The sequence below is a fragment of the Lepisma saccharinum genome, chromosome 2 (assembly GCF_977018435.1).
Source record: "Lepisma saccharinum chromosome 2, izLepSacc3.1, whole genome shotgun sequence".
Lineage (NCBI taxonomy): Eukaryota > Metazoa > Arthropoda > Insecta > Zygentoma > Lepismatidae > Lepisma > Lepisma saccharinum.
The window spans coordinates 38,951,739-38,977,073 of record NC_139230.1 but is presented as its reverse complement, the minus strand read 5'-3'; the positions used below and the strand labels follow the sequence as shown (position 1 = coordinate 38,977,073).

Sequence of the window (25,335 nt, the reverse complement as noted above, 5' to 3'; positions counted from 1 at the left end):
AGTTATTTGCGAGGACGGAGGTTACGGCTTCTTCTCTTTTTTAAATTAACGCTATAAGAGCACGTCTTTGTATATGACTAGAGTTTCTTTTCCATTTCCTCAGTCCAGGCCTTTTGAGAAGTTTTACCACTTGGTGGAAATTGAAATTGAAAAGTGGTTAAAAAAAATATATTTTCAGTCATAAATAATAAAAATTATAATTTGTTGAAACAGTAATACTGTGACATCACATACTGTAACATGTACAATGTGGAAAAATATTTGGACTAACAAAATTACACCCAACTTTAATAATTATCTAATATCCTTTCAATCGCCCACCTCGAAAAGTTCGTAAAATATCACATTTTTACCTCTGAATGAGAACGGGTTAACTATTCTTCACACACGCTTGTCCATTCAATAAAGCGAGAGATTACTGCTGGCTTGTCAGAAAATATTGATCGAAATATTGGTACTAAAACAAATGCTCATCAGTTATTCATAAATCGTACATCCAATACTTACCTGACAAAGTTATCTTGAAGCTAGAGCGAAGGAACCATATATTTTAGTTAACTTCTATTAAACCTTTCTATTCGAAGCTAATGGGCGGCATGAAAGCGAAAAAGTCACTCAAGAGATAAAACTTTTGTTATCTGCTTGCGTCGCTGATCAGAATCAAAGTCTTAAATTTTACTCATACTTATTGCATTATTGTTAGCTCTAACGAGATAAAAGGAATAGCAGAACAATTAGTTATTTCTGAATTGAAGCTTGTAGTATATGTGCGGAGTGCATTTCTAAAGATGTACTTTCATAGAAATATATGGACAAGACATTTTCAAATGTCACCTACATTACATTCGTATATCCACTGTTGACATTTTTCTTATGCTTAACAGGAGTTCATAAAGTACGTACAGCGCGTTCGTTTTGGCTCTGGGCCGAGATAGCGCGTGATATGATGGGACATTGCGGCGCAGATGCCCGCATTTTCGTCCCGTAACGTCTCTCTTATCTATGCACATATCTTTGGTATGTATACAATTATATTTAAAATTGCATAACGAGTACTAACCTGTGTTATAAAGAGTTGCTCAAAGTTTTTTCACGTGCTATCTCGGCCCAGAGCCAAAACGAACGCACTGTAGATTCCCAAATTATTTATTCCAAACGAGAACATTCGCTGCCAAAGATTCCGAGTTCGAGTCCAGGCATAGTTATACCATGCCCTGCGCCGATGTAGGAGCCATTCATCCTTATCGCAATTAATGCAATAAAACGGAAATGACAGGAAAAGTATGAAAAATTCTGAATACAGAGTGGAATGTGGTTGTGTTATGCGAAAAACAATACTCCGTAATACTCAAGCAGTTTGCTGAGTTGGGATTGATTTCCGAAACAGTTTCTATAACAACCGAGAAGGTTGTAAAAAGAAACTGAACTTCGCGCGTAAAGATGAATGAAGCAGAAAATTTGACACACAGTATGACAAATATTAGGTTAGTCAAAAAGTAAAGGCAATGTTTTTCTTTTCTTCCGTAGGTTGGCTGTACAGCTTTCTGCGCTCGCAAGCCGATAGATAGTATCGTTGTCTTAGCCTGTGGCAGGTTACTGCGTCATCACTTCAGTTCGCTCTGCAGTGCTGTTGCCAAATAAACATGGCTGCGCCACTGTCCGTGCACACCACAAAATAACAGCGTTCTGTAATCAGTTTTTTGTGGTTTGAAGGTGTACCAGGAGCTGAAATCCATAGAAGACTTTCAGCACAATACGGTGACAATGTTTTACCGCTGCGAAGTGTTTACCAGTGGATTGAAAAGTTCAAAAGCGGTCGAACAAGTGTGAAGGACGAGGAAAGAGCAGGTCGTCCAGCCACATCCACTACTGATGACAACATTGAGCAAGTCCATGAGCTTGTTCTGAATAACCGACGAGTGACTGTTGATGAAGTGGTATGGTTCTGCATATGAAATTATCCATAACAGGCTCAACTTTCATAAAGTCTGTGCGAGATGGGTCCCTAAAGAACTCGCTGACGAGAACAAGCGAAATCGTGTGAGAATCTGTCGGCAATAATTGGACAGACATGCTAACGAAGGTGAAGCCTTTTTGAAACGAATCATCACGAAACATGGATCAATCACTTCGAACCTGAGATCAAACGCCAGAGCAAGGAATGGAAACACCCTGAATCTCCAGTGGAAAAAAAAAGAAAAAAAAGTCAAGCGTCAACACTCTGCAGGAAAAGTGATGCTCACACTTTTTTGGGACTCGGAAGGGGTAATTATGGAACATTATGTGGAAAAGGGGACAACAATAAACAGTGAACGATACAGTGATATGCTTTGAACAAGTTGAAGCCTGCAAATCGAAGCAAACGACGAGGTCGATTGTCGGAAGGCATTCTTTTGTTGCATGACAACGCGCGTCCCCATACCGCCGCCAACACCGCCGCCAACACCGCCCAAACTCTTCAGAATCTGGGCTTCGAGGTATTAATAGCATCCTGCATACAGTCCCGATCTCGCCCCGTCGGATTACCATCTGTTCTGTCCACTTAAAGATGCCGTCGATTCGACACAGATCAACAGGTGAAGGAAGCTGTGCATACGTGGCTTGCTGCTCAACCGAAAACCTTTCTTCTCAGGGTATCGGAAAGCTTGTAGAACGTTGGACCAAGTGTATTGAAGTGCAGGGGGACTATGCTGGAAAATGATATCATTGTAAGTTTTCTATTGTTGCTGTGAAAAATAAAAAAAAAATATTGCATTTACTTTTTGACTGACCTAATACAATTAAAAAATAAATACGAAAAGTGAAAAATGTCCAATATACTTTGTTTACAACATGCTTCTATAAACAACCAGGTGAAACCGTAGCTGCGAGAGTAGCAAGAAAGTACATGCCTCCCCGCGAAGTTCCACGATGCTTATTAGATCTCAATTTTATGGGATCAGGCGTAACGCACTGCGAAGCGATAAATCTTTATTTGACTCCCGCTGAAACATGTTAGTTTGTATTCTAGAGTAGAAATTTCGTCACGAAACACCTCCCGTATCCAACGTTTCCCCGCACCCTTTCCTATAACCACAATTCATAAATGTAATCTTGAAACTGCTCATATTTTTATATTCATGGGGTGTTCAAGCACCCCTTCGTACCCTCCGTAGCGACACCAACGAAGAAAATTGTTGAGGGAGTTGATTGATCTTGCACAGTTTAAGAACAGGTGAAAAACATGTGTTGCTGCTGCAATAAAACTGCGGATTTAGAGAGCGAGTTAGTACAGTAAAACTTCTCAATAACTGACAGGCCCGGGTGGAAAAATAAATGTCCGTTATTAAGAAGTGTCCGCTATTCAGAAAAAAGTGTAGGATGTTACACAATAGGATAAACATATTATAGTACGTACTTTACGAACAGTGTTTCTTTTTCCTACATTCAAGGAACAAAATACTGTACTACATACAGTGAATTTACATTTTCATTTCCAGTCCACAATTTAAGGATGTCACTTTTGTTTCTTAAAATGTCACTGATTTGCGTTTTTCCAACAGCAAACCGCACGGCCATGTCTCGAACACTAAGTTTCTCTTTCTCGTAGACGTTGAGACTTCAACTTTTTCCTTTAAAGTCAGTCGTTTGCATTTCTGCGACTTCGTAGCAGAAGTGACGCACACTTCTCAAGATAACTACAAAGAATACCTACTGTCTGCACTTTTAAAAAGAAATTCGTTCGGTGTAACGAACGCGCGCTAGTTCGAAATACTGGCCATTGTTGTGTCGAATTCCAGGAATTGCGACAGTTTTCTTTCAGGCTGTCCGTTATTAAGAAGTTTTATTTGCTCAGTGTCCGCGTCCGTTATTAAGAATGTCAGTTATTGAGAAGAAATATTGCCATTAAACCCCATGTATTTCTGCCGGGGAATTTAAAAATGTCCGTAATTTAGGTGTGTCCGCTATTCAGAGGTGTCCGTTAGGAGAAGTTTTACTGTAATATAAATGGTAGTCACTGTGCACTGTATCTGAAACAGTCTCTATTACAGAGACACATTGATCAGTATAGAGTCACCAGAACAGATTGTTGACATACATATCTCTGTGGACGTGTTCCCGTTTGGCAGAAAAATTATTTTTCTTTCATTCTCTCATTTTGTATGCAAAATTAGCATAAACGGCCTACATTAAAACAAAAAGTCAGACTCTGAATTCAATTAGCACGTTCGATAGCTCTGTGTGAAAAAACCTGTACCTCTCTATCTGATATATGATTCTTTCCACTGCACTGCATCTAGGTTGCGTCTTGTGGCAAATTAGCCACTGTTACCTTGAAATAAATCAAGTTCTCTAGCATACATATAAACCACTCAAACACAAAAGTTGCATTTAGAAAAATCTCCATAGCATCAAGACTACTCTTCATGGCATATCTTGCCTTTAACCCTCTGCTTGACCCCTTTTATGGCTCCAACTCTAGTGCCGCTCGTTCATCTTATGATGAATGGTGCTCAGAATCCACTAGACGAATTTGTGATACTGATTCCTCATAGCCAGAACCGCCGAATGACAAAGGTTAATGCAATCACAGAGATGAAAAGTTGAGAATAACAGAAGTGCCTCCTTTCGTATGGAGTATTTTTTTTTTTACTGAAGTTAGGTTTGAAAGCAAGCGCATCTGAAGAACTTCACATTTCCTCCCCCCCCCCCCCACTTTATCCTGCTCAGGCCTTAACATAAAATAAACACGGAAACTCTCACACAATCGTGCGGGAAGAAAGCGTTAAACGTTATACAATTAAAAGAAATAATCAAAACAGGAAGTAAAGCAACGGGAATTGCGCAAATATTTGCAACTTTGTTCTCTGGAAAGTCATTCATGCTATGCGAACTGAACAAACCATCGGTCAATAGGAATTTCATACTGTGGCGGTTGTTTTCGTCCAGCGCAGACAAAGACTTGAGTGCCGGGTTCAATCTAGATTGCTGGACGATAATAAATTGTAATAAATTATGTTAGCTTCTTCCTTCAGGCCATCAGTTAAAAGTCATCGACCTTGATTTAATAACAGTGAGTCGCTGAACAAGAAACTTACGTTCCGTACCGTGTGACACATTTGCATTGCGTCGACGACGTTGATTACTGGAGGGATATCTTGCCTCTTTTTGGCCTTCCTACAAAAAATGTGTACTGTCATTGGTTTTAAATTATTCCAGCATAAAATGGCGCACTATCGTAAGTGTCTATTTTTTAAAATTAACTCCTTTTTGTACACTTTGTTACAATTCCATTTATAATGTGACAATTTCAATCCTGCCCTAATAATGAAAATTCATTAAGAAATATTGTGGTCTAGATCAATTGATCCTTAATCCATTGTCGGTAATTTTCTGAACATTAAATGTGCCTGTTAGATCACAACAGTCGAACAATGAAATCAATGAGATCATAAACTGGTTTCTGACAATGTGTCATGGAATAAACAGGATTTTAGGTCTCCTATTATGGTAGGTCTGTGTAACGTAACACATCGCCCATAATCTCAAGCAGCTAGCTGTGTTGGGATTGCTTTTCGAAACAGTTTCTATAGCAACCGAGCAGGTTGTAAAAAGAAACGGAACTTCGCGCGTAAAAGATGAATGAAGCAGAAAATGTGACACACAGTATGACAAATTCAATTCAATCAACGAAAACCTGCCGCGAAAAGAGTCTTTTGAAGTCTCTCGCATTGAGAAAAGTGGCGCAATACCCAAATGAAAGAAAAGAAGGTAGCAGAGAAAGTAAGAGGGTAGTGACTCAGCCGACAGACTTAACGGATTACATTCACCAAAAACTACTCCCATCCCATGAAAACGCTGACGTAGAGTTGACCGCTGTTTTTATGTAGGCCTCTCGATCCGAAGCATTGTCAATGTCGTGACTACCAACGGCTGGTACACTTGAAAGACTTCCAAATAAACCTGTTTACTTTAGGACATTAAACAATAACTGCCTGACGGTCTAAGATCATCAGCAGTTCCATCCTTCAACGTTTCCGAACTCAGCTTTGTTCGTTGGATATCATCTTAAGGCATCCTGCGGCCATGGTACAGAGCCGTGATGCTGCGTAATAGCTGAAAGGAAAGGAGGACAGAAAACACACGCACCAGCGTAACATGCCATTAAGGCAACGATCTTCCCTTGCAGTAGTAGGCGGTTCCGGTTCTGCAGCCCTATATTTTAGACTGACTGTGTGCCAGACTATACCATGCTGCTTTCACAACCACGCTTACGCCGCGATTTTCAAGGATAAGTGTCTATTGAGGTTGCAGAATGCGAATTCGTCATCAGAGTTAACAGTCCCAACTGAGGGTTGAGATTTCAAATTTGTGTAGTAAGACATCGCTTTTAAAGTTCACCTTGTGCACTGTAAAATGCGCTTTGACCGGGAATCGAACCATGGACATCTTTATTACAAGGCGACAGTCACCACGCTAACATGAAGAGGTAGGCACAGTACCTGATTAAATATCTCATTTCTACCAATCCCTAAATTACAATAAAAATTCCAATTTCTACGGTAATAGTGACTTACTAAATTAACAGATGTCACTCATTCAACAGTATTTAGAAATCTGCAGTATCTCTTCAAACTTAATACGAAAACATAAATTAAAACTCTTAAACTTAGCTACCTAGATCTACTATTGAAGAATTTAAAATGAAGTAAGCCAAAATTCGTGATTCGAAATTAGCTTTAGAGATAAAAATCGGCATAAAAGCTGAACCGTAGAAACCTCGCTGGTCAAGAAATATTGGCTAGCTATTTTCGTATATTTATACCATTTGGTTAAATAAAGAACGTGGTAAACAAAGAATCCATGCATCATATCCTGGTGTTGAAATGCAGAAAGCAGCGTGGAAGGTTTGAAGGCACAGTGTGTTACTAAGATTTCTTGTTTCAAGCTAAAACTCCAAAGTTCAAGATTAAATTTTTAGTTAAGGTAAAATAAAAGTTGGAAAATTCTTGCAAGGTATTTTAAAAATATTCTAGTTGAATTTAAAACAAATTTCCTTACATAGCAACGTTGGAAATTACTAAGATGACTAAATTAAATCAATTTAATTAAACTTCTCGGGTAATTTAAATTTAGTTAAAAAAAAATTCCAGTATTCGAAGAAAAAGAAAACCCACAATTCAAGACAATACCGAGGGGTTGCAAGAACGAACCTCGAGTTCAAATCATTCATCCATAAAAGTATTTTGATCGATTGTTTTTTCTACTACATACACATTACTGCATTGGTTATTTTAGCTCGTCAAGCCCCTAACAAGAACATTAACATGTCTTTTTGTGTGTGTGAAAAACTTGATCAATTTTTAAAACTGAAACTGACAGATTCCTTAACAAGAAATCAAACTATACTGTCCCTGAAGAGAAAAATCTCCTGACCCTAGTTAAAAGCTGAGGCTGTAAAGGAACATTCGGCACGAATAAGAGCAAACACAGGACATCACGACCCTACAGATGATTGTATTAGCTGTGGGTTCAGGCGTCAGGGGTTCGTTGGCTTGAAAGACTGAGTTACCGGGGCGTACTCTACGTGGAAGTGAGGTTAACTTCTGGGTGCCTCCTAACACCCATTACACGCCCCATAAAAGTATTTGTACGAGTCTTAATTCACGTATCTTTTCTTTCAATGAATCTCCATTAAACTGTGATCAAATGAAATGGATGTAGTGATAATCACAAAAACATGGGCGGATCACCGAACAAACCCAACAGAGGATTTTTATTTTTTTTACAATATATACTGAATTGCAAAAGCGTTTAAACAATTTAAAACACGGTAAACTTGCATGTATGAAAATTATCAGCGTGCTTTATATCTACTTTCTGGAGTGCCTAAAGCTTTTTGAGTTGGTAAATAGACACAGCCAAAACTGTTGATAAATCATGCTCTTTATATATACCGCATTTTCATTGTTATATAACCTTGATAATCACTATCACGCTTCTTCATAATTTAATAAAAAAGTTACAAGTTTTAACTATGTTATTTGACTAGAGTTGCTCCTTTAGTAAGATAACACAAGTGAAGTGGCAAACTTTAGCAAAGATTCAGCAGAAATGATAACAGAATGGTTCTTGTATTTACTAAGTTAATGAAATTGCAAGTTAAACAGAACTCACCAGCGCGTCTTGCGCGTGGTTAACAGTCGTACACACGCATATGAAGCCAACAATATTACGAGGAGGAAAATAGCGTATTTTCACCAACCACCTGGTGTAGCTTTAATAAGTCTCTGACGTCTGCTGGCAAGTGACAGTGAGTTTACTCGCATTTTCCCAGTTCTGACGCCATCTAACGTTAAATATAGGAACTTTCTGCACACTTACACGCGATAAAGCTGTAGGAATCACTTTCGTTAAGATGCACCAACATAAATATTAAGAGGAATGAAAATTTAAAATTTTTTATAGTATCAATTATCGTTCGAACATTTTTTTATTCAGACTCATCGTCGCATCGTCGCATAATGCTGGTTCTCACACTAACTAAAATATATCTAAATCGTGGAGACAATTAAGAGTACGACACATTCCAAGATCTGGTTTCTAATAAACAACAAATAAGAAACAGGCTATTTCGGGAGTATCTCAACTAATTTAAATGATCGCAAAACGCTACCCAACAGTCAAGATTATTGTCAAGTGCATCAAAACAAAATCTTGCACTTTATACAGTTTTTTTGGGGTAAATTATATGTCAGACCCGCTCCCTAAACACACACACGCGCGCATATTGCGATGCATACCGTATTTCCACCCATTTCAACTTTCTCTGATGCAACATCCAGTAATTCTTCATAGAAGCTATGTAGTATGAGCAAAGAAGAGAGAACAAGTTTTGCAAATGTGGATATGAAGTATTTTTTTTTTAAAAAATAACTTTAGTTGCAAAGTTAAACTGAAACATCCTGTAGAACATCAGTACCAAATATGACCATTCTAATTGTTGTAGGAAGTCAGTCAAAGTACGTAAAGGAAGAAATAACTACAGTAGCTATATGCAGGGTCATTCGTTAACGATTATGTAATCACTAATCAGTGTCCTTGAAAACCCGGTTTGTATATCTATTCACCAGGATGTTTATTGTCCTCATGGGTAAATTTCAGCATTCAACATCTAGCTCTTCCATGGTGGAGTGTTTAGCACAGCACGTTACGACGCCCGATGTCCCGAGTTCGAGTCCCGACATGGGTGCTCTTTGCGAGTGTCCCTTCATAAATTTTATCATATCATTCATCCTCATCGTTGCGATTAGCCAAAAGTGACAAACGCGACGCTAAATAACAAAAATCAAATGCAATAAACATCTAGCTCAAGACCATGAAAACATTTCGTAATTTGAAGCTATACTGGCACACTAATGCTTTGTATGAGCAATCACTTGGTCCTTTAAGGTTCTTTAGCTGCGCAATATATCTATCAAATGATACATCAAATATCCCATAAAACCTAAAAACTCAATCACGAATATATTCTAATGCTATCATACAGAATACGGAGACAAAGTAAATGCCACACAAATGAGATAATAGGCTCCATATCAAGTTGTTCATCTTTACTGAAAACTTATCAGAACTATTTAGAATAATGCATGTTGCAATTACAATTAAGGACAAGTCAAATCCTCCTATCTCTTAAGACTTTCATAAAAAACGACTTTGCATTTGGTAGTAAAGCACTTCCCAGTATCCATCAACAGTGACGACACCAGATAACGGGGTGGGGGGCGGGGGCGCCGAAACCGTAGGCCTGGAGGCCCAGGTCCTCCAAAATTCTGGCAACCCCCCCCCCTCCTTCCCGTCAAGGGGACCAACATGACATGGAATTGCATTTTCTTTTCTCTTTGGAATTTCATATTTTGGCAGCTGCTCTTACTTCCGCAGTTCGAAAATCGATCATATTTTGACTCCTTACTATTTGTCCTTCAATTTACTTACTTTTAATAGTTTATCCACTATATTCTACTATGCAGGTTTACTATTCAAACACTAGGAGCACTTGAAAACCCCCATTTATCCTGTTAAGTTTGCAAACACAGCAGTGATTTACGGTTACCCCTGTCAGATTAACTTTTCATGTAGAATAAACGGCATATAATCTATCAATAAATGAAGGGTTAGGAGGGGATAAAACTAGTCAATTTTCTGTCGTAAGCGAGGTAGTGGTGTCATTTCTTGCCATGTGGATGCTGGACAACAAGCTTTCTTTTGTTTCATTCATTTGGCACATGATTCATTTGACATATGATTTTTGTACCTTTTCATTTACATATCGAGTAACGTTTTGCAATTAAAAGTTCATTTTTGTAGAGTTTGGCGAGTTGACTCACTGGTTTTTACATTTCAAATAATACGAGTATATAATCAGGTTGGACATTCCCTTGAATGAGTTTTATAATATAGCAATTTTGGTTTGGGAAGAATTTATTTAAATATCATACATTATAATCACCAAAGTATCGAAGGGTGTAAGCTCCTAAATGTCATCCTCTCTTCCACGTTGTACATCCTGAACTACATTCTTGCAGACTAACGGGGCTCTGGCATCTGGGCTCTGATTTAGCATAATCATATGTGGAACCTGTAGTGTGTCTTGTCCATGTGCGTTTGTGATTGTTCCTCTCACGAATTTCATATCACCATTCATACTCATTTTCGCGATTAGCCAAAACTGTCAGAATAGAAGTAAAATAGATCAACCAAATCAACCATCACGAACGAGACCTATAGTCTAGGCTAGCCTCATCAGCGCTCGAAGGATGTGATCTCATTTTCTGTTAAATTTTTTAAAAGGTCATCTCGGTACAATAACAATTTTATTGTAATGATATCGTCGCTTAACTAACCTCTTTCTGTTAATATAATCAGCAAGGATTCTAAGCAAGACAATTTATAAGCGGTTGACCGTTTATCATGGAAACATGTATCCAATCAGAAGCTGACTGTTTTAAGCGCAGCGTCCGTCTTATGCTGTATTGAGTGTACGCAAAATCAATTACACCCAATATTTACTTTATCTTTAGTGTGATTTAGTAATTTAGGTCACTTTCATGTATTATGTATAAAGCTATCCCCTGTGCATTGCTATCACCTTACCGCCGAAGCGGGGGTGTGCAAGTAAGGTGATAGCTCACCCAACACATTCTCGATCTCTGCCATACTGGACATGATGTGATGTGATCAGCACCACGCTCTGGTCACTTTTACTGTCCCCCTTCCCAGATACCCATTGAAGTTATAACTATGAAAAGAAGATGATATATTGATTGAAATAGGCGAGATACGAAAACAAAAAAAAATCCTTATTACATGCCATGGAATTTGACTGAGAAATACTTGACATCGTACCACGATATGGTAAACGCTACAGCAAGCTAGCTACAAATAGGCGTGTATATAAAAACATGTAAGAGAAGGAATATGACATATTTTTTTCCGTTGTTTATGCGTACTGTGCAATATATACGTTTATACCATTAAATATTTAATTTCTCGACCCTAATGCTTTGAAAGTAGTTTCAGTATTATAGTTTTGTATTAGAGCCTAAATAATTAAACATTACAGTTCTCTTTTTCATGTCTAACGATATTTAAATATTCTGTTCACTCAGTGGCACAAATAATTGTGCAATTTTCTGTGTTTAACACTGCTTTTGTTATATAAAAACATGCATGAAAATCTTATGTGCAATTTGAAGGTCTTATCATGATACTAAGAACTGCTGTGAAGCTTTCATTGTACGAGTATTTTATTCAATGAGAATTGCACTAGCTACATTTTTTTCGAGGTTATGCTCATTTGCATCAAAATGTCGACATTATATTTGTGTGTAGGCGTCCAAACTACAGCATTCCTTTTTCTAGTCATAAAGAACATTAACATAGACGTATTGCAAACATTTGCCTCAACTGCATTCTAATTACATACACACACACGTGACTTAAATTATATGCATTCTACAGTCATTTGTAGGCGGAAATTAAGATAGTGTTAGGTTTGAAAATTGCATCTTTTGAGCACAAATCACTTTCAAATGCATATTCATGATCAAAGCAAATGCTTTCACCTACTTCTGGTTGAAGAAACTTTAATAACACGGTCCGAGAGAACAAATACAGTAACAATCCTTGAGTCTCGTGTGTTTTCTGTAGTTTCCTTGATCTTATCGTTCATGTTACATCACCTCGAGAGCTCCTTAATTCATAGTAACTTGGGAGCAGGAAGATCCAACACCGCGTCCGTATGGACTGAAATTTCTTATTTCAGATTTTTGATTAAGTACGTTCGATTGATTGATTTGCTTTATTTTACTTCGCTTCTTGTGCCACTTTTGGCTAATTTGCGAAGATTGGGATGAGTGATGATATGATGAAATTGATGAATGGACATTCACACACATCCATGCCCAGGCCAGGATTCGAAGCCGGGCCTTTGGCGTCGTAGCGCGATGTGCTAACCACTCTGCCACGGGGACCGGCTAAGTACGTTCGACTATGCATGGACATCAAGCTGAAGAGCACTCAAGCCCCACATTTCCTTGCACACAAATCCTGCAAACGGCATACAATGCAACAGGTTAAAAGAAATTGTGGTGACTTACCGTCCCTCGACAGTCTATACACACTTTCTGATATTTGTTTCCAGTTTCTACACCATAAGATTTTGTGGTATGCATGGAAACAGAGTACTTAATAGTATTTTGTCATTAATGTCCGACCGACAGTGCACTGGAAAACATTATCGGTGAATTGGATTTGTTGAGGGGCACGATTTAGTATTCGTATCTTGCTATAGTGTAGGTCCAGGTGCATAAAAGCTCAAATATTGGGTTGGTGCTGGGTCATATTGAAAGAATGCCAGAAGAAAGAATAGTAAAGCAAATATATAACTAAAAACTTATTGCTACAAGATCACAAGGAAGACCCAAGACCAGAAGATGGAAGATGTTAGAAGTGGCAACACATGAGATTCAAAATTGGAGGACAAGTTTATCGAATAGATATGGATGAAATAATGTTATTGAGCAGGTCAAAAAAGCTGTAGCGCCTTACAAGAATTGTAGGTACATAGTCCATACCAGGCTGGAATAAAAATGAAGTTAAGGCAGACTTTGCCAAACACTTGTTATTTTAAGGATTTAGTTACGACCGGAGATTCAAAGGTGATCGCATTCAAGAAGCAAGTGATAAGGTTGTTCAACCACGTAAGCTTGCTACTTGGTAATTTCACGTAGCATATCACTAACCTAGAATAACGACAACTGTGTGAGGAGGATTACTTGATAAAAATGATTCAATTATTGAAGGGATACACACAAAAAAAAAATCACGACTCTCCAGCAACAAACTCAGGAATATGAACTTGAAGCGCGCACAAAGTCGATGACATACAGGCCATCAATTCAATGATGCCAAATTCCTGGAAGCAGTTTTAAATGGACGAATAAGAAAATTTTCAAATTCGCCTTTGAGCTCTGTATATCATATTACTCTTAAATCAATTCCCTAAACTGACCACGTACATTTGCACGCCTTTAACTCGGGACTTGGCGTTGCATTCGAATTCAGTCTAGCAGATTTTCCTCGATTTACCACTCTCTTATCTCATTAAGATTCATTGCAACACATGTAGCCTACATCTTTATTGTTCTGCTTGATTACATAATCAATGGTTCTTTTTCGCTTAGTATTCTCAAAGCACATGCACGCTCAGAGCACATTTTTATTCTATCTTCGTGCTTTCTGTCTTTGCACGAGTCCATTTCGCAAACCGGTCCCGTGCACTTCCAACACTTTCTCTATGAAGAGTCTTCCTATTACATTCTAAAGTTCGGTTCTATTTTTTTGTAGCAGGTTCTTGTTTTTAGTTTCATCTGCCAACACCACACGAGTCACAGCTGGCGCGCAGACATTGCTCCTTGTTCCCTGATCATTGAACTCCCTGAAAACTGTCTTAATAATGCGCCAGTCTATATCGTGCGACATCAAGAGCGGAAAACAAGAAATAAACACGCAAGACTGAACCGACACAGACCTGGTTTATGTGTACACAGTTTGCATTTAATATGCCAGAAAATGTGGTCCATGTACTTGCCAGTTATTAAACATTAAACACCGGAAGAGAACTTGCTGTTGCAGAATATGGGGAACACGTAGCCTACGTACGTGGTGAATAGTTAGTTTCACGTAGTACGTAGCGGTTGAAAATGTTTCAAACTCCGCGTTTACAAAATCAAAACATTTTGTTGCCAAGGTACGTGAATAATGGGCAATGAGGCTTGGATCCCATAAAATTAAGCTGAAAAAAAAGTGAATACTGGGGGTTAATATCGTAAAAAAGAAATAAGTAAATTAGTCAAAATTTTATTTTAAGACTGTCCGGTAATTTCACTGATTCAGTTATTATAACGTAACATTTCGGGAAACTCCAATCTCTTTCCGCACATTGAGAAATAAAGCGTGTGTATTGGATAACACCATGGCTATGATCCCTTTCGTAAATGTCATTTTTTAAAGTTGAACTGTGGTTTCCACCAATCCGTGAGTAACGTTTCATGTGTTTAATGAAATACACATAGTAAAGCCTTTTAGTGTTGTTTTGTTTACACATAGGTTGTTTATATACGGTGCCACTTATAGATACCGACTTATTAGCATTTGGATCATACTTTGATTCTAGTCTACCCACTCAAATAGACGTTCATGTAAAAAAAATCGATTAAAAGTTCAAGGTAATTCGAATTGTAAGATGCAAAGGAAAGAAATCACATTATCCTGGCTCTGGGTTTAATCGCTAAGACCTCGTAGTCTGCAATGATTGCTTCAGTTTCCATGGAAGAGAGGAGCTAAAACTAATGTAAAGCAACTATTACATAGAATACTTCAAAATATCTTACCTTGGGGTAAAACGTATAATGAATTCCCTACAAGCCAACACAAACAACTTCCCTTCTTAGAAAAATGGATGTAGGACAAACGGTTCCTCCACTTTCGCACGAGAAATTACTAATACAGGAGTATCCATACCACAATTCTAAAAGTCAAACTAAACTAGGTGGTATGACAACACATCGAGAGTAGAGACTTGCTCGATGATATTTAGTCAATGTTTTGATGCACATTGATGTCCTGTTTTATGATCAGGACCTATTTGCATAAAAGTAATGCACTAGATGGGCTGTCAAAGCTGAGAAAAAAATGAAAACAACGAGTCTCGGCGGACAACTTTCTCCAGCGAGAAGACAAACACATGTCTATTAGGCGACCAAACTAAAGGGGGGTGCAAAGGCTCTTCCTTTAGACATATACTCAATACCAACCTCTATTCCGTAGTTCACTATTACACTGCAGTGCTAACAAAGCCCCATGCAACAGGCACTCCATTTACCCACTGTAGTCTCCTGTTTACAGAGTGTCTACCAAAATACATCCAAAATTCTTGACCTTTCTCTCCTTTTTCTTGACCCTTTTTTTAACATGTATTTAATCGCCCCCTACTTAGGTATAGTTGGATATTAAGAAAATAGTTATCTTTATTCAATGAAAAACCCCTACCACAAGGCCGGTTAAGATGAAACTATACTTTTAAAGACTTGCTTTAATTATTGCTTTATACTTCATTCCGGATGGGGAATGGCCACGATACTTAATATTTTTACAAAATCTTACGTATACAAGAATGTTAATTCTTAATAAACAAAGTGAACAAATCTTAACCTCAACTCAATACAATTTTTGATTTAAAAAATATTCCATTTTATCTTATCCCAGTACAGGTATAAACTTGATAAAAGATAAAGACGGTGATTTTCTAGCTGACCCATGCGATATTCTAAATAGATGGAAGAACTACTTTAATGACCTTTTAAATGTCCATGTAGGAGATAAATCAGAAGTAAATGAAGTCCACACAGCAGAACCTTTAGTTCCAGAACCTAACTTGACTGAAGTTAAAGATGCTATTAAAAGGCTAAAGAATAACAAAGCACCTGGCATTGATTTAATACCAGCTGAGTTAATTAAATATGGTGGAAATTCATTAATATGTCAAATTCATAAATTAATTTGTTTAATATGGAATAAAGAAGAAATCCCTCAACAGTGGAAAGAATCCATAATTGTTCCTGTGTTTAAAAAAGGTGATAAAATGAACTGCAATAATTACCGTGGAATTTCTCTACTCTCAACAACATATAAAATATTATCTAACATTCTTTTAACAACATATGCTAATGAAATTATAGGTGATTTATCAATGTGGATTTAAACGCAACAGATCAACTACAGATCAAATTTTTCACATCGGACAGACACTTGAAAAAAGTGGGAATATAATCAAAATGTCCATCAGCTATTCATTGATTTCAAAAAAGCATATGATTCGGTCAAAAGAGATAAATTATATAATATATTAGTAGAGTTTAGAATACCTAAGAAGCTTGTTAGTATGATAAAAATATGCACCAGTGAAACAGAAAGTGAAATTCGTGTGGGTATTAATATGTCTGACAAATTTACAATTCATGATGGGTTAAAACAAGGAGATGCATTATCTCCATTGCTCTTTAATTTTGCCTTAGAATATGCTGTTAGGAAGGTAAACGAAACTAAAGAAGGACTAAAATTAAATGGTGTGACTCAGTTGTTAGCATATGCAGATGATGTAGACTTACTGGGGGATGATGTGAATACAATTGAGAATAATGCTAAAATATTTTTCAAAACTGCTAAAGAGATAGGTTTGGAAGTTAACAAAGAGAAAACTAAATATATGCTTACAGGTCGAAACCAAGTGTTAGGTAATAATCAAAATCTAATTATTGATAACAACTCGTTTGAAACAGTTTCCAAATTCAAATACTTAGGAGTAATATTAACAAATGAAAATTATATTAAAGAGGAAATAAAAAGTAGGCTTAATTCAGGAAATGCATGTTACTTCTCTCTTCATAAACTTTTGTCTTCTCGTTTAATATCTAAGAAACTAAAAGTTAAAATATACAAAACCGTAATTTTGCCTGTAGTATTATATGGGTGTGAAACTTGGTCCCTTACATTGAAAGAGGAACATAAATTGAGAGTATTTGAAAATAGGATCCTTAGGAAAATATTTGGACCTAAAAGGGATGAGGAGACAGGTGAGTGGAGAAGGTTACATAATTTAGAACTACATAATTTGTATTCATGTCCAGATATTATTAGAATAATTAAATCAAGAAGACTTAGGTGGGCAGGCCATGTGGCACGAATGGGAGAGGAAAGAGGAGTTTACAGGATTCTTGTTGGGAAACCTGATGGTAAGAGACCAGTAGGAAGGCCAAGACGAAGATGGAGGGACAACGTCGAGATGGACCTAAGGGAAATCGGTAGGGATGGAAAAGAGTATATAGATCTTGCTCAAGATAGGGACAGATGGAAGGCCTGTGTTGCTGCAGCCATGAACCTTCGGGTTTAAGAAGGCTAGAGAGTGAGTTAGTTAGTTAGTTAGTCAGTACAGGTATATAACAATGTAAATTACCACAAGCATAATTTGACTTTTTCTAGACCTACCTGTTGATTTCTCGATTTTTCTTTACTAACATTCTTGACTGGTAGACACTGTGCTTATTTGTTTGCCATACTTTTCATACTTGAGTGTACACAATACAGTGCATCCATTTATATAGCTAAATTATAAGTTTCTTAAGGGTTTTGTTCCCATACTCACTGCCAGGTTCAAATATCCAGGCAACGAAAAGCTTTGATAAGGGAAATATGTGAACGCATGACATTTTGGTGAGAATACTGTTATTTAAATAATACAAAATCCTTACGGAACGTAATGGAGAGCCTTGCACTGTATCACATCGACTCTTTTTAACATGTATTCTTTGCTAAGAGCACAACCAACTGAAGACTCTCAACCATGCTTCAGCGAACGAGCGTGTAAATTGCCAGAGCTGAATTGCGAGGAGAGGAGGAGGGGATACTTTATTCTCACGACAAACACACGAAGCTCTTAGAACATGTTTCTCTGCTGAGAAGAATTAAAAGTATTCACGCTACTTTAATTTGAAATAGGTGCATCAACCTCTAGGTCAGCGATATTAAACATTCGGTTTCCGAAGATTCCTTACACTACAAAAACAAGGTTACATCAGAATACTATGAGGCTATAGCAGATGCTGTCTCCAAAAATGCTATTGTGTGCTTGAAAACAAACTTCAAAACTTAATTCAATGCCAAGAAGTCAAATATCGAAACCAGTGTGGAGGAAAACTCCAAATCAAGTGCTCTTTCTAGGATCACACGGCCAAGTAAAATATACTATTGCAATCCCAATTTATTAAAAATAATCCTTCACTGAGCCACGAATTCGTGATTAAGATGCAGGGGTAGAGAGACGACACAAAATAACGCAAATACAATAAAACGTGAAAAATTGTTTGGACAAAAAGAAATGGAATTTTGAATGATAGAGTTACCTTGAAACAAATAGTGTGTGTTTCTGCATCTAGTAAATGATCCAAATAAACTATTTTTTCAGCATATTTATAAGCATACAGAACTGTAGTCGCCAAAAGTGGCGACATAATACACTGGGATAGGGGCCAAACTAGAAATTACAGTCTTATTTTGAGACCTCTGATAGCTATTTCGAAAATTGGTTGGGAAGTGAGGAGGGGGAAGAGAAAGAGAGGGCGAGAAAAAACTAAGTACGATAGAGTATATTAAAGAGAAATAAGAACAGAGCTTCCAAGGTACGAATTAAAGAGACTCAGAATCTCCTGCTATTTTCCTATTCTGAAACTAACTTTCCCTTCTTGCTGGCTAAAATTAAAACTGTAATTTTATGGCTGTCAAACTGTTTCTTGCTTCAAAAGAGGGATATAAATTACGTATATTTGAATGCAAAGTGTCCAGGAAAATATTTGGATGGAAGCCAATAAAAGGTGAACACGAACTAACCAGCCATGAATTATCAAAACAAATCAATACATTTCACTGAAATGAGTTTGATATGCAACGCGCAAGGTGGATAGTTTTTAGAAACTCTAAAACAATAAGCAACGGTACCCGTATGATGGCGAGTTCAGGAAATATGATAATGGTCAACAACCTTAGATTTGTAGTTGCAAGATCTCTCATTATGTAGTATGTAGATTATATATATATATATATATATATATATATATACATACACACACACACATACATACAGGGTGACTGGTAATTAGATGTATTCCCTGAAAGGGGTTAAAGTAGAGACAATTTGCAATAAATTTGACCATATGATACCCCGTCCGAAAATTAGTAGTTTCCGAGATAATCGAATTTCTTTTGTTTCTTTAAAAAATGACAATTTTCCACATAAAAAGATGAATTGAGAAAAAACTGCTCATTTTATGGAACTTATTTCAGCATTTTCTGATAGCTAACAAATAAGTGGTTCGTTGAAAAAAAAAGTTTTTCCAAAATAACAATCACATGTAAGTACCGGGTGGGTCTAAACTTACAAGTGATGATAAGAAAATACACTCTTAGTTTACTTGGCAACGTATTAATAACAAAAATGGTATGACACGAAGCGTACAGATTAATTTTAATTACTTGCTTGTGTCATCTGCTATCCAACAAGGTACAAATGTTGCTAACATTCACATTTGTGTACAAGAAATAATACTTCATTCATCTTCATGTGAATGGAATCAATGAACAATACAATTAAATAACATTACACGTCTTGCTCAAAGTGGGCACCTCTGTTACGAATGCAGGCACGCAGGTTTTTACGGACATTTGTTCTCTTAACTCGTGATGTGATGGTGTCCTTGATGTGTTGACCAGCAGTTAAGATCCTCTCTCTGTGCTCTTCTTGCAAATTTACCGGTGTCTTTTAAACTAATTCTTTCATGTGGCTCCAAATTTAAAAGTCGCAAGGCGTGAAATCGATCGGGGGATCTAGCTGGGAAGTCATCATGCTGATAAATAATGTAACGTCTTGTAACTAGAGGCACATCCTCCAACAACATTGCCATTCCGTTCCTCAAAAAATGTTCATAAGTGATGCCATTTAAGATTTGGGGCAGGAAAAATGGCTCGATCAAATTATTGTTGATGACGCCCATCCATACTTCTGCCTGGGCGTGCGACAGTGGCTGGATGAAAATTACCCAAAGAAATGGATTGGCCGAGGCGGCCCGATTCCCTGGCCGGCTCGATCCACCGATTTGACGCCTTGCGACTTTTACATTTCGAGCCACATGAAATAATTAGTTTACAAGACACCGGTAAATTCGCAAGAAGAGCTCAGAGAGAGGATCTTAACAGCTAGTCAACACATCAAGGACACCATCACATCACGAGTTAAGAGAACAAATGTCCGTAAAAACCTGCGTGCCTGCATTCGTAACAGAGGTGCCCACTTTGAGCAAGACGTGTAATGTTATTTAATTGTATTGTTCATTGATTCCATTCACATGAAGATGAATGAAGTATTATTTCTTGTACACAAATGTGAATGTTAGCAACATTTGTACCTTGTTGGATAGCAGATGACACAAGCAAGTAATTAAAATTAATCTGTACGCTTCGTGTCATACCATTTTTGTTATTAATACGTTGCCAAGTAAACTAAGAGTGTATTTTCTTATCATCACTTGTAAGTTTAGACCCACCCGGTACTTACATGTGATTGTTATTTTGGAAAAACTTTTTTTTTCAACGAACCACTTATTTGTTAGCTATCAGAAAATGCTGAAATAAGTTCCATAAAATGAGCAGTTTTTTCTCAATTCATCTTTTTATGTGGAAAATTGTCATTTTTTAAAGAAACAAAAGAAATTCGATTATCTCGGAAACTACTAATTTTCGGACGGGGTATCATATGGTCAAATTTATTGCAAATTGTCTCTACTTTAACCCCTTTCAGGGAATACATCTAATTACCAGTCACCCTGTATATATATATATATCACCAGTGAAAATGCACTTTCAAATTAACTGAAGGAGAATACACTGAAACTTGACTTTCTTGTGTTATTTCAAATGCAAATATGGGTTTCGTAAATTTTCCACATTTTGGATATATATTCCAGTATTCACTTTCAAGATTTAAATTTACACAATCATTGGTTGTTGGGACGATCCGAGGTAGAAAACCAATGTATAAAATAAAAATTTACATTCTGAATTCGTATCTTCTAACAAGATTTCTCACAATATTTTCACACTGAAATATCATGCAATATCTACCCACTTTTACAGAAACATCGGATAGAGCACAATTTAAATTTGATTGATTTGATGTTTTCAAGTTCACTTTATGCACAGTAAGACTAATCGGGACTGGAGCTACAGTTTAAAGTGGAATTAGAACCACATTTCAATTTGTATTCACAAACTGTTCACCAGGCATTCATTCGAGTTAGGTGGTAGAGCAGCCCAAGGCTGAATCTCGCTCTGTAGTAAATAAAAAGACTTTTCCATTCAATTCAATTCAACGTTCATTACAAATAACTAACGTTTCTTATATCCTAATGCCAGTTACAAATTGAGACTGTTTTCAAATTGTTCATAGATTCTAGTACATTAAAATTAATATCAGAGGCAGATTCATTAGGTTTCCAGGCAAAGTTATATTTTCTCATGTCCAAAATAAGTTGCATCTGTTACCTATTTATATATATTTGCATACAAGTTAATGCTAAGGCAATATCACAGCTAAATAAATAGCAATGTTGTGTATACGTTTTGGGGTGTGTTACAAGCTACAACATATGGGCAAATCCGGTAATGTCTTCAAGTCAAGGCTCCGAATACAAATACTCTTTGTTTAAGAATTGAAAGTACTTTTCCTTATATCGTGGTATGTGCAAATAATATTAACATGGACGTATTTGTAGGAGGGAAAAGGGGAACCTGCCCCCATCCTCTGAAAAACGAGTGGCAAAAAATTTCGTTATGTTCATTGTGTTAGTTTAAAAGTGGAAAGTAAAATAAATCATTTACTTTTCAAATAATTCAAAATAAACATTTCCCCCTGGAAAAAGAGTTATTGGTCTCTTTAGAAAAAATGTTCGCCCTTGGAAAAAAGTGCAATACATAATTTGTGCAAAGTAAGTTGTTAATAGAGTATTACTGGTTATTTCGGTACGTCACGATACACACACAATGTATTCTTGCCACTGTTCAATATCCTTTCCACCGAAGTCAATCGACAAAGTGGGAAGGACCACTTAAAATGTTTTCACGTTTTCTCAGCCTTTCTCGTAGGTTATCTATCATGGTAGAAGGGTAGTATTACTCTTTGGTTGTCTCTTCAAGAAGTGCCTTGCACAGGAACAGAACAAACTTCTCCTTTTTAGAAATGTTTGAAGTTCAACGTTTACAGCATTTTCTCTAATAAAGTAAACCCAGTTGCATTAGTGTATTCGTGGAAGTGTGCTCTCCTCGTGCTGTTAATGATCGTGAAGACGTTGGAAAGAGTAGCGACCGACTGTTACTTGAGATTTCGGTTTCAAGTACTTAATATTCACTGCGTGCATTGCGGTGAACTTGGCCTATTCTTAAAAAGTCTCTGGGCTAAGTACCCGAAGGGTTTAACATTTCTGCACGTAATCATTCGACGTTCCTATCAAGTGTTCCACTTCTCGCTCCACTGGTGACGCGGCAGGGAAAAGATTCCCCGGGAAGTGCAGGAGAAAGGAAATACAAATAAATGTGCTTGAGAAGAAGCAATCGCTTCTTCATCATCAACAGACACCAATGTCATTAACCGATAGGCTGAGTAGTCTGAAGCCTAGGGCACAGAATTTCTGGGGGAAGTATTTTTTTCCATAACTGTACAAACATTTTCCTTTGTCTGTTGTCTACTGTTGTGCACACAATTATATCCATCTCACAAGCATGCATATATCTAGAAATATATTTCGGAGGAGTCCGAACCAAGCGTTTCAGAAATAATAATATAAATGTTCAAAATGTCTCGACAGTCTTCAATGTCTACTGTATTTTACAGAATGCGAGGCCGACAAGAACAATACTTCACTTATACAGAATTGTGGGTACATTACTTAGTAGTAAAATTAAGTCAAAAAGTGAAATTATGGGATTCAGGTAAACTGGCCAATTTTCTTCTCTCTCTGTAGCATGTTCTAAGCATGCCATTAAATTTCTGTGTTACTAATTTCATAAAAGAGGTTGAAGTAACATTTGAATTTAAGTAATAAATAGCTGGAAAATCAGCAATCGCAATGAATATCAAACTTCCATGTAGATTACTTACATTTGTAAATTCTCGGCAAGCTTTCATTCGCTAATTCCAACGATAAATGCAAGAGATATAAGTTTTCCTGAACACATGTCTGTTAGAGTGATTCTCAACAGAGGTGCATGACGGCACACTGTACTGCTGAGATGAGGGACTCTTTAGTGGTTAAGGTTGCCGCCTTGTAATCAAGGGTTCTTGGATCCGATTCCCACTGAAGGCACACTTTTCCATGAAGTGGTTCCTACATAATAAAACTATCCCGACTAGGCTCTGTTCATAAGAGGACCGCAAACAGAAAAGAAAAATTGTCAAAACAATTCCGCGCAAATTTATAATGTATCGAACACACTCTATAGTCCCATGTGAGTTGGCATGGCCTAAGCGTCTTGATTACCACATGAAAATTCACAACAGGACAGTACAGATTCCACAGATGTTTCTCGAACCGGCAAAGGGCAGTTTGGAGGACTCTTTTTCAGAAAAATTGTAAATTATATTTTGCCGATTACTAATTTATTGTAAAGAAGAAGGAACTTAAACGTGACTATTCAGCGCTGCTCTACATCCAAACTGACGCATGAAGGAATGTTAAACAGCTTCGACGATACTTCCAAGGCCACCGTCGGGCGGACATCAGCTGGAGCTGATGACCGTTATTCTCGCGCACTTTCGCACCGGTGCGTGGAGGATGAGAAGGTTAACAAACCACAAACCATGGTGTGAAGATAAGCGTTTCTAATCTATACTCTTGCATAATTACAGTGCAGAAGAGATGTGTCTGATGGAAAGCATACCCCTCTATTGCTTCAGACATCCTAATAAAAGAATGTTGGAGCCTTGTGAAGATGAAAGGCTAGTGGCGCATCCGGAGCTGACAATTGGGAGGGTCGAATTTGAATCTGGTGCCTTACAGAATTGAGAATCTATTCTAATCGTAGGCCTAATTTGGTATTGGCAAGAAGGGACTCGATCCCCAAAATTTCCATGTTCGTTAAAATTTACATGATTAAAATTTCCTTCTGGAACCTGAGGCTCATGTTCTGCCAACCCAAAATAGGCCCCAAGTTACACTGCTTATTCTAATCCTGATTTACATTGTTTTATGTTAACAATATACAGTACTACAGTAAGGAGTCAACCTTGCCACCATATCTAGAGATTATATCGAATCCTTTTGCAAAATACTGGTCTTGGACTCGAGTTTATGTTTACTGTTGAATTTCTTATTATCGTATTTCCCCCAATTGCGGTGATAAACTTAACAGCAAAATAAGCTGCGAGAGAATCAAGAACCTTTAACATCGTCTGTGTTAAACTCAGTTTGAGTCGCCAAAAATATTAGACAGCTCTCAGACCGAAGACCCACACGGGTTTCACACCCAAGTGACAAGCGACAGAGGGGCCATCTAGATTGTAGTAGAGTATTCACTGCACATAAGCTAACCAGAGACCGAGACGACACGATGAGCGATATTGAGAAAACTGACCAGTCCGAGCGACATGTGCAGCTTTGGTACGAAAAGTTGCATTTATTCTGCAGGTTGGTTTCCAAGTGAAACGTCGATCCGTCCCTATGAAAGTCCTACGAAACATCTGCTTCTACTACTTCTTTTGTATTTTCTAACAGTGGGCACTGCATTTGGACAAAACCGCATTAAATACCCATTGCCAAGTTCGAAGATACGAGTACCCAATCTGTCCAAGTTAGGTTCTAGAATTAAAACAAAACAGTCAACAAAGCGGAAGATATCGTCCCTACCACGAAGAGTGCAAAAACCATCACAAGTGGAATTGTATTGCATTTGAATTTTTATTAATTTACGTTGAATTTCTTCCACTTTTGGCCAATCGTGAATATGACGAGTGGCGATTAGATGAAAACTGATGAGGGAACACTCGCAAAAAAATACCCTGGAACTTCGGTGGCGAGATCGAAAGTCAACCACTTAACGCGTTCGGCCATTGGGCCGGCTAAATGAAATTTGTGATTGACTTTTTGGGTCCATGTATTCTAAACTTGACTGTATAAGACGGATACAGACGCGAGT

At 37.4% G+C, this 25,335-nt stretch overlaps 1 protein-coding gene across 3 annotated transcripts in view; it reads right to left on the bottom strand.

Moving 5' to 3' along the window:
- Positions 1 to 25,335, bottom strand: part of mdu (mitotic spindle positioning protein meduse) — a 109,904-nt gene that overhangs the window by 70,768 nt on the left and 13,801 nt on the right. The window lies entirely within an intron of this gene.